This window comes from Bubalus kerabau, chromosome 7, assembly GCF_029407905.1.
Source record: "Bubalus kerabau isolate K-KA32 ecotype Philippines breed swamp buffalo chromosome 7, PCC_UOA_SB_1v2, whole genome shotgun sequence".
In the NCBI taxonomy this organism is placed as follows: domain Eukaryota; kingdom Metazoa; phylum Chordata; class Mammalia; order Artiodactyla; family Bovidae; genus Bubalus; species Bubalus kerabau.
The window spans coordinates 35,114,770-35,126,378 of record NC_073630.1 but is presented as its reverse complement, the minus strand read 5'-3'; positions in this window follow the sequence as shown (position 1 = coordinate 35,126,378).

Below are 11,609 nucleotides of genomic sequence, written 5' to 3'. Positions count from 1 at the left end.
TTGGGTCCAAGGGGCTAACCTTTTATATTTTGTTGTCAGACAGTCATTGACTTAGGTCTACCTCCTCATGAGGACACGGGGAAGTGGTGGTCATTCCTAGCTTCAGAGAAAGTGGTAGCTGTGTGTCTGACTCTGTGTGACCCCATAGACGGCAGCCCACCAGGCTCCCCCATCCCTGGGATTCTTCAGGCAAGTAACACTGAGGTGGGTTGCCATTTCCTTCTCCAATGCATGAACGTGAAAAGGGAAAGTGAAGTCGCTCAGTCATGTCCGACTCTTAGCGACCCCATGGACTGCAGCCCACCAGGCTTCTCTGTCCATGGGATTTTCCAGGCAATCATACTGGAGTGGGTTGTACTGGAGTGGGTTGCCATTGCCTTCTCCAAAGTGGCAGCTGAGAAACATTAATAGCCAACAATCAAGGCAGTTGGAGAATGGGCACCTAAGTGGGGTATCAAGAGTATCCACCACAAGCCATCTCCTGTGCCACCCAGACCTACTTGTTTCCTGTGTTAAGTATACTCCATCAGAGCAGTTTCTCTGGGATCCTGCCTGTGCATGTTTCTAGGGAAATTTACAAAAAAAGATTAGTTGGCCAAGCTATAGCACTGATAGCAACTGGTCCTAAGGCTGCAAGGGATATTGATAACCCTTTTCTTTCCTGCCCATGCTATATAGCAGCCATGAAAACTGGAATCTTTCCCTCCCTGTCTCTCCTTAAACAGACTGAATGACCTTGTTTACTTCTTCAGTGGGATGTGAAAAGAACAAGTTTGGTTTTTGTTTTTGTTTTTTGAGTGAAAATCAGAAAAGCAACACATTACAGCTACACTTGCAGGGGTTGATGGAAATTTTGCCTGGGGGTTCTCTGGTGGCTCAGTTGATAAAGAATCTGCCTGCAGTACAGGAGGTCTAGGTTCAATTTCTGGATTGGGAGAATCCCCTGGAAGAGGGCATGGCAACCCACTCCAGTATTCTTGCCTGTAGAATCCCCATAGACACAGGAGCATGGCATGCTGCAGTCCATGGGGTCGCAAAGAGTCCGACATGACTGAGCGACTACCCACAGCACACAGCACAACAAATAAATATTCATGGAGCATACCCTGTGATGTCAGTCAACACACCATGTATTGTATTAGCAATAAATCACTTATATTTTCCATGATTTTATACTTTATGGTCACTCCTGTAGAGTGTCCCTTCCCTTTGACTGGAAGATCTGCTAGTTTAGTAAAGGGTAAATATGCTTCTTTGGCATAAGGATTTGCCGGGGACCAGCCCCGGCTGATCCAGGGTATTCGAAGGAGAGACGGCTAGGCGAGGGTCAGGGAATAACTGCTTAATTACACTTTAATTAAGGATACAAAGAGTAATAGAATAAGGATAGCTCAGTGAGGAAATTCAGTGGAGAAAAGCGGCTGAAATAAGGATAGCTCAGTAGGAAAATTCAGTGGAGAAAAGAAGCTGAGTGGCTTGGTTTACGCGGAAAATCAATATAACCCGTGACACCAGGTTAGCTCTGACCACGGAGGCCGCAGGCGCCCTCTCGAATAGCGGAAGGTGCCCCACCTTAGACACCTTCTCGAGTGGGTCTTAGAAGCCCAGGCAAATAAATGGTCGCAGAGGACATCCGCGCTCCAGATGGACACTCAGCTGGAATTTGGGAGAGAGAGTGACATGGGGAGACCAAGTTTCAGTGAACAAGGCCCGCACTTTATTTTCCAAAGTAGTTTTTATACCTTAAGGTATGCATAGAGGATAATGGGGGAAGGGGTGGAGTCATGCAAGGACAGCAGTTCCTGGTTCTAATCTAAGCCAGGCTTTCAAACTTATCATATGCAAAAGTTCAGGTGATTGACATCATCTTCTGGCCCGGAGGCCTGTTAACATTTTAAGAAACTTATTTTTCTCTAAAGGTGATTATTCCAAAGTCAGGCACCAGCCTTCCAAAAAGCATTGGACAAAGCTGCATTTTACATTTCTATACACCCATTATATCAATCAATACACTGCCAAAGACACAGTAGGTAAGGAGTATGGAGACTTAGCAGCAAACATTGGCCCAACAAGTGAAAAACCCTTCACCAATACATTTTCTAATCAATCTTTTAACTACTCAAAGGAATCTGTGTTTAGGCAGTTTAGAACATCTCCTGCCTCTCACAGTTGGGAGGCTCTGAACAATCACATGTGGCCGGAAAAACCCATTCAGGCAGGCTAGAGGATTTCCAAAGGCGTTTGTAGGTTAAACACTGTCACACCCAGGAATTATTAACTGGAGCTGTAAGCTAACTCTTTTTCCAGAGAGAGGTAGTGGGAGACAGCCCCCCGTAAAGTCAGAGGTGTAGGTGAAAGCACAAAGCAGAAAGTAGGCAGACTCTGGTTTTGGGGGTAGATGCTCGAGAATTTCCAGGGGGACTCCTGAGGCTCGATCCCGCCTTTGCGTATGCCGAGCCTCCTTCCTCATGACCTTTGTCATGGGCGGAGTGCCTCACGCTGGCTCCCGGCAGTGATAGAATTCCAGTTGAGCTATTCCAGATCCTGAAAGATGATGCTGTGGAAAGTGCTGCACTCAATATGCAATATGCACTCAATATGCAATATGCCGGCTCCCAGCAAGGATTCTCTTGAAAGGATTAATTTTTTTTTTTTAAAGAAACTAGAAATACAGAAGCTCTGAAACAGAGCAGAAGTTATCTTTTTGTAATGGAAATCTACTTTTAAAAGGAAATTTACAATAGAAAAGCTGGGAGAGAGCTATTACCAGAGTATCTACCTTAAATGAGATTTACCTGCTAGGCAGGACCATCTCTGCTTATGCAGCCCAGCCAGAGTCAGAGTGGAGCATTTCCTTTCTCACTTTCCCATGAACTGCCTTCTCCCCTTTGAAGCTCGAAGTTCAGTTCAGTTCAGTCACTCAGTCACGTGCAACTCTTTGCGACCCCATGAATTGCAGCATGCCAGGCCTCCCTGTTCATCACCAACTCCCGGAGTTCACTCAAACTCATGTCCATCGAGTCGGTGATGCTATCCAGCCGTCTCATCCTCTGTTGTGCCCTTCTCCTCCTGCCCCCAATCCCTCCCAGCATCAGAGTCTTTTCCAATGAGTCAGCTCTTCCCATGAGGGGGCCAAAGTATTGGAGTTTCAGCTTTAGCATCATTCCTTCCAAAGAACACTAGGACTGATGCCTTTAGATTGGACTGGTTGGATCTTCTTGTGGTCCAAAGGACTCTCAAGAGTCTTCTCCAACATCACAGTTCAAAAGCATCAATTCTTTGGCATTAAGATTTCTTCACAGTCCAACTCTCACATCCATACATGATCACTGGAAAAACCATAGCCTTGACTAGACAGACCTTTGTTGGCAAAGTAATGTCTCTGCTTTTGAATATGCTATATAGGTTGGGCATAACTTTCCTTCCAAGGAGTAAGCATCTTTTAATTTCATGGCTGCAATCACCATCTGCAGAGATTTTGGAGCCCCAAAAAATAAAGTCTGACACTGTTTCCACATCTATTTGCCATGAAGTGATGGGACCAGATGCCATGATCTTCGTTTTCTGAATGTTGAGCTTTAAGCCAACTTTTTCACTCTCCTCTTTCACTTTCATCAAGAGGCTTTTTAGTTCCTCTTCACTTTCTGCCATAAGGGTGGTGTCATCTGCATATCTGAGGTTATTGATATTTCTTCTGGCAATCTTGATTCCAGCTCGTGCTTCTTCCAGCCCAGCGTTTCTCATGATGTACTCTGCATAGAAGTTAAATAAACAGGGTGACAATATACAACCTCAATGTACTCCCTTTCCTATTTGGAAGCAGTCTGTTGTTCCATGTCCAGTTCTAATGGTTGCTTCTTGACCTGCATATTGGTTTCTCAAGAGGCAGGTCAGGTGGCCTAGTATTCCCATCTCTTTCAGAATTTTGCAGTTTCTTGTGATCCACACAGTCAAAGGCTTTGGCATAGTCAATAAAGCAGAAATAGATGTTTTTCTGGAACTCTCTTGCTTTTTCCATGATCCAGCAGATGTTGGCAATTTGGTCTCTGATTCCTCTGCCTTTTCTAAAACCAGCTTGAACATCTGGAAGTTCACAGTTCACATATTGCTGAAGCCTGGCTTGGAGAATTTTGAGCATTACTTTACTAGCGTGTGAGATGAGTGCAATTGTGCGGTAGTTTGAGCATTCTTTGGCATTGCCTTTCTTTGGGATTGGAATAAAAACTGACCTTTTCCAGTCCTGTGGCCACTGCTAAGTTTTCCAAATTTGCTGGCATATTGAGTGCAGCACTTTCACAGCATCATCTTTCAGTATTTGGAATAGCTTAACTGGAATTTCATCACCTCCACTAGCTTTGTTCGTAGTGATGCTTTCTAAGGCCCACTTGACTTCACATTCCAGGATGTCTGGCTCTAGGTCAGTGATCACACCATTGTGATTATCTTGGTCATGAAGATCTTTTTCGTACAGTTCTCCTGTGTATTCTTGCCACCTCTTCTTAATATCTTCTGCTTCTGTTAGGTCCATACCATTTCTGTCCTTTATCAAGCCCATCTTTGCCTGAAATATTCCCTTGGTATCTCTAATTTTCTTGAAGAGATCTCTAGTCTTTCCCATTCTGTGGTTTTCCCCTATTTCTTTGCAGTGATCGCTGAGGAAGACTTTCTTATCTCTTCTTGCTATTCTTTGGAACTCTGCATTCAGATGCTTGTATCTTTCCTTTTCTCCTTTGTTTTTTGCTTCTCTTCTTTTCACAGCTATTTGTAAGGCCTCCCCAGTCAGCCATTTTGTTTTTTTGCATTTCTTTTCCATGGGGATGGTCTTGATCCCTGTCTCCTGTAAAATGTCACGAACCTCCGTCCATAGCTCATCAGGCACTCTATCTATCAGATCTAGGCCCTTAAATCTATTTCTCACTTCCACTGTATCATCATAAGGGATTTGATTTAGGTCATACCTGAATGGTCTAGTGGTTTTCCCTACTTTCTTCAGTTTAAGTCTGAATTTGACAATAAAGAATTCGTGATCTGAGCCACAGTCAGCTCTCAGTCTTGTTTTGCTGACTGTATAGAGCTTCTCCATCTTTGGCTGCAAAAATATAACCAATCTGATTTTGGTGTTGACCATCTGGTGATGTCCATCTGTAGAGTCTTCTCTTGTGTTGTTGGAAGAGGGCGTTTGTTATGACCAGTGTGTTCTCTTGGCAAAACTCTATTAGTATTTGCCCTGCTTCATTCCATATTCCAAGGCCAAATTTGCCTGTTACTCCAGGTGTTTCTTGACTTCCTACTTTTCCATTCCAGTCCCCTATAGAAGTCCTTTTCTTAGCTCAGGATGATATACAGGTCTCAATCATCTGGGTGCCTTTGAGTCTCATATCTTTGTGGGGCTCCTATAGAGATGTGCATAATTAAAATTGTTTTTATATTCCTCCCATTAATCTGTCTTTTGTTACTGTGGACAGGGGCAAGTTTCAGTCAAGAACCTAGAAGGGTCAGGGGAAAATTATTTTTCCTCCCCTACAGTGACTCAGATGGTGGCTTCAACTGACATTCAACCCAAGGGTTCTGAGTTCCTGATTACCTGGCCTTAGGAGGATGTGGTTGCTGTACATACCCAATTATAGTTACAACTGAACATGGGAATTTTGAAAATCATGCAAGTGGATCATCTTGTTAAGTAGTTAGAATAGGAAAAAGGAGTCCAAAATGGTGGTAGCTAGAAGACAAAGAGGGGGAAAGCCCATGTAAATAGAACAAACGAAGGTCCAAGGACCTGAGTGAGAATCTCAGGTAAAACAAACAGCCCTCCTAGTAGTCCAGTTTATATAGGGCAGGCCTGGGTGCAAGAGACAAGTGTATAAAAAGCAGGAAGCCTAGAAGGAGTGAAGTTTCTCTTCTCTTTTTTGGGTCGGCCTGCCCTCGCTCCCATTTCCTGGAGAAGGCAATAGCAACTCACTCCAGTGTTCTTGCCTGGAGAATCCCAGGGATGGGGGAGCCTGGTGGGCTGCTGTCTATGGGGTCGCACAGAGTCGGACACGACTGAAGTGACTTAGCAGCAGCAGCCCTCGCTCCTTAAGGGTGTACTATACTTTGTTTTTCCTAATGGGACAGAGCTGTGGCACAGATTTGTCCGTCACTTCAAATTTTTGCTGTGGCGAGACAGAACCGAGGAAATTACACACTCCCCCAACAATCTGAAGTCCAAATACATTTCTCCCTGGCTCTGTCTTAGTGCCTCGTGATGATCAAGCCTAATCACCCTCACCAGAATAGTGATCCCCCTTTTTCACCCACTGCTCTACTGGCATGAGGATATGAAAATGACTCATGCTATATTTCTTGGTGGAGGCATTCCCCTTTCAAAATCAAGATCACTAGACCTACAGAGCCTATATGCTGGAATAATAAGTAAAAATTGTGAATAATGTGACAGGACCATTATCACTTTCATCTCTGGTTTTCAGAAATGATATATTCTACTATTTGAGATGATACCATAAAGATTGCCAGGAGAAATATCAATAACCTCAGATATGCCGATGACACCACACTTATGGCGGAAAGCGTAGAAGAACTAAAGAGCCTCTTGAAAGAGGAGAGTGAAAAAGTTGGCTTAAAACTCATCAGAAAACCAAGAACATGGTATCTGGTCCCATCACTTCATGGCAAATAGATGAGGAAACCGTGGAAACAGTGTGTTCTCTTTGCCAAACTCTATTAGCCTTTGCCCTGCTTCCTTTTGTACTCCAAGACCAAATTTGCCTGTTACTCCAGGTGTTTTTTGATTTCCTACTTTTGGATTCCAGTCCCCTATAATGAAAAGGACATCTTTTTTGGGTGTTAGTTCTAGAAGGTCTTGTAGGTCTTCATAGAACCGTTCAACTTCAGCTTCTTCAGCGTTACTGGTTGGGGCATAGACTTGGATTACTGTGATACTGAATGGTTTGCCTTGGAAACGAACAGAGATCATTCTGTTATTTTTGAGATTGCATCCAAGTACTGCATTTCGGACTCTTTTGTTGACTTTGATGGCTACTCCATTTCTTCTGAGGGATTCCTGACCATTAGTAGATACAATGGTCATCTGTGTTAAATTCAACCATTTCAGTCCATTTTAGTTCTCTTATTCCTAAAATGTCGACGTTCACTCTTGTCATCTCCTGTTTGACCACTTCCAAGTTGCCTTGATTCATGGACCTGACATTCCAGGTTCCTATGCAATATTGCCCTTTGCAGGATCATACTTTACTTCCATCACCAGTCAAATCCACAACTGGGTGTTGTGTTTGCTTTGGCTGTCTTCTCATTCTTTCCGGAGTTATTTTTCCACTGATCTCCAGTAGCATACTGGACACTGACCAACCTGCGGAGTTCTTCTTTCAGTGTCCTACCTTTTTGCCTTTTCATACTGTTCATGGGGTTCTAAAGGCAATAATACTGAAGTGGTTTGCCATTACCTTCTCCAGTGGACCACGTTTTGTCAGAACTCTCCACCGTGACCCATCCATCTTGGGTGGCCCTATACAGCATAGCTTATAGTCATTGTTAAACAAGGGTGTAGTCCATGTGATCAGATTGGTTAGTTTTCTGTGATTGTGGTTTTAAGTCTGTCTACCCTCTGAAGGATATGAAACTTATGAAAGCTTCCTGATGGGAGAGACTGACTAAAGGGGAAACTGGGTCTTGTTCTGATGGGCAGGACCAAGCTCAGTAAATCTTTAATCCAATTTTCTGTTGATGGGCAGAGCTCTGTTCCCTCCCTGTTATTTGACCTGAGGCCAAACTATGGTGGAGGTAATGAAGATAATGGTTCAGTTCAGTTCAGTTCAGTCGGTCAGTCCTGTCTGACTCTTTGGGACCCCATGAATCACAGCACACCAGGCCTCCCTGTCCATCACCAACTCCCGGAGTTCACTCAAACTCATGTCCATAGAGTCAGTGATGCCATCCAGCCATCTCATCCTCTGTTGTCCCCTTCTCCTCCTGCCCCCAATCCCTCCCAGAATCACAGTCTTTTCCAATGAGTCAACTCTTCACATGAGGTGGCCCAAGTACTGGAGTTTTAGCTTTAGCATGAGTCCTTCCAATGAAAACCCAGGACTGATATCCTTTAGAATGGACTGGTTGGATCTGCTTGCAGTCCAAGGGACTCTCAAGAGTCTTCTCCAACACCACAGTTCAAAAGCATCAATTCTTTGGTGCTCAGCTTTCTTCACAATCCAACTCTCACATCCATACATGACCACTGGAAAAACCATGGCCTTGACTAGATGGACTTTTGTTGGCAAAGTAATGTCTCTGCTTTTCAATATGCTATCTAGGTTGGTCATAACTTTCCTTCCAAGGAGTAAGCATCTTTTAATTTCATGGCTGCAAACACCATCTGCAGTGATTTGGTGACCTCCTTCAAAAGGTCCCATGCATGTACTGCTACAATCAGTACTGCCAACCAATCAATCAGCCACTGCCGACCCACACCTCAGCTGGACACTCCTGGGCAAATCTGGGTCAGTCTCTTGTGGGGTCACTGCTCCTTTCTCCTGGGTCCTGGTACACACAAGGTTTTGTTTGTGTTTCCAGTCCTGTGTAAGTTCTGGCGGCTCTATGGTGAGGTTAATGGTGACCTCCTCCAAAAGGGCTTATGCCACATCCAGGTCTACTGCACCCAGAGCCTCTGTCCCTGCAGCAGTCCAGTGCTGACCTGTGCCTCTGCAGGAGACACTCAAACACAGTTCTGTCTCAGTCTCTGGGTCCTAGTGCACACAAGGTATGCTTGAGCCCCCTGAGTGTCTCTGGAGGGTATGGCATTTGATTCTAAATGTGATTTCGCCCCTCCTACCATCTTTCTGGGGATTCTCCTTTGCACTTGGATGTGGAGTATCTCCTCAAAATCACTCCAGCCCCTCGCAGCTGCTGCTCCAGTGCCTACCATCTTGCCGGGGCTTCTTTGCCCTTGGATGTGGGGTATCTCTTCAAAGTCGCTCCAGCACTGCACAGTAAAAATTTGATCTTTTATAGATAAACGATAATAAAGTGAAAAAGAAATGAAATCTCCTTGGGAAAACTTGCTGACACATTATTTGACAGGTAAGCTTGGTATCTGAGAGAAAGGAAATTAGCCCTTCTTTTAGAATTAGCCCAGATAGGCATGTTCAGTCATGTCTGACTTGTTGTCACCCCATGGGCTGTAGCCCACCTAGCTCCTCTGTCCATGGAATTTTCCAGGCAAGAATACTGGAATGGGTTGCCATGCTCTCCTCCAGGGGATCTTTCTAACCCAGGGATCCAATCCATTCTCTTATGTCTCCTACATTGGCAGGTAGATTCTTTACCTCTGAGCTACCTGAAAAGCTCCCCACCCCCACCCCGCCCCCCGCCCAGGATACAGGGACCTAGAGACAAAACTAAGTCTTTTGGGGATATATTGCCATCATATGGTCTTAAGGGAGGAAATGTGTTAAAAATACAGACATCCAGTGTAGAATAGTATTTGGCATCTATTTTAAAGATGACCTTAAGTTTAAATATAGGACCTCAGTTTTTTGATTAGAGATATTACTTCTCTGAAAATATAATCAATCCATTTTATTGAAAACTTGTTTCTCTTGTATGACTTTTAGTGTGAGAATTATTCTTTATTTTTGTTCTTCTGTCCCAGAAATACAGCATTTAAAAACTAAAATGCATTATGACGCATAAGGCTCAACTTACAAGCAATAGTAAAGCAAAATTGAAGAGGAAGATATGTATCACATTAAAGGAGAAAATCAGTATCTATATCAGAGGCAGTCCACCTGCAATGCAAAAGACATGGGTTCGACCTCTGGGTCAGGAAGATTCCCTGGAGAAGGGAAGGGATACCGACTCCAATATTCTTGCCTGGAGAATTCCATAGACAGAGGAGCCTGGTGGTCTACAGACTATGGGATGGCAAAGAGTCGGACATGACTGAGAAACTAACACTTTCCATTTTATTTTTCCCACCTTCTTGTTAAGTTAGTGAAGCTCCAGCTTAGGGACTCTCAGATCCCTCTCCTTAATTTTGTACCTGCAATTTTTAATTACTTTCCATAAAGATGGTCTCCTAAATTAAGTAAACTTTAGGCTCCACACAGCCTCACTGTCTCTCTTTTGTATCATTGTTATACTAATTAGATGATAAATTCAACACATAGAAGACTCTGCTCCAGATACTGAGGTTGGCGATAAACAAACTCTTGCATTCCAAGAAATTTAAAGTCAACAATTTCTCAGTTTAGATGATTCATCTTTTAAATAATAACAGTACTCTTTAGAAACTCAGAATTCAGATGAAAATAAAAGGCATTTTATAGATTATAATTCATGAAAGATTAGGAAATGTGGTCCTTTATAAACTTTTCTGTAACTTCTAAAAACGTACTAAATTTTGCAGAAATGATGACCCGAGTCACAAAATCCACTCAGAATCAAACCCTGCCTAACTTCCTTTACCAGGCCAGGGAAACCATAGGAAGAGACAATTTCATTGTAGTTTAACATTTTAAGAGCCCAGAAATTTCAAAATCATATAATATGCTAGAAGACAATGGTTCTTTCCTCTTAAAATTATACCCTGACAAACCTACTAAATGTTAGAATTATAAATATAATCTAAATGTTCATTCTACAGCCTTGTAAAAGCATCTATCCTTTTGGCTGACTATGTTTTCATAGCCCCATCCCATTTCTTATGGGAAATTTAGAAGTTGCCTAAATTCCTGAAGATTTGTGGGTACAGGTCATGGCATTTTTATTCAGTAATAATTATTTCAAATCCCTGCTCTCAGATCTCAGTTCTCAACTGCACTTGCCCTATTGTTTCTTATAACTTTTAAACTCTTTCCATATCACTTCACTCCCAAAGGTGTCTGTGTTTAATTTCTACTTTAATTACCAAAGCATCACTAACATAATCTTGTGTAATGGTTTGTGGCAAAAGGGCAACGAAGTACAAAATAGTACAGAATTAAAAATATTTCAATGGTATATATTAGTTTTCTTAAAATTCCTTGGGTGGTCAGAGTATGGTAATTTCTCAGTGGTCATCTTTTTCCTCTGAACCCAGTCAATTATCATATTGATGGAGTATATTCTCTCTATCATAAATCTTTTCCAAATTATTCTTTATCCAGAGTTACTGCTGTCCCTAGAACATTTTTTACTCATCAACTGTATGATAGCTACCAAAAATTCTTGTTTTTATTATGGGATAAAAGGTATTTCTTTTAGTTTAAATTTATTCATGGACTGTAGCCCACCAGGCTTCTCTGTCCATGGGGTTTTCTAGTCAAGAATACTGGAGTGGGTAGCCATTCCCTTCTCCAGGGAGTCTTCCTGACCAAGGAATCGAACCTGGGTCTCCTGCATTGCAGGCAGATTATTTACCATCTGAGTAACCAGGGAAAGTTAAAGATTTGCTTTATTGTGACTCATATATCAATACCACACATATTATTTTCATAAACTGCAACTCTAGTTCATCCTTTTAAGTCCATTCATATCTATTACCATCTCTATCATTGTCTTCATTCCTGGTAAATCAATGCATAGTTATTAAGTCATAATGCAAGCTTAAATTTAATTTC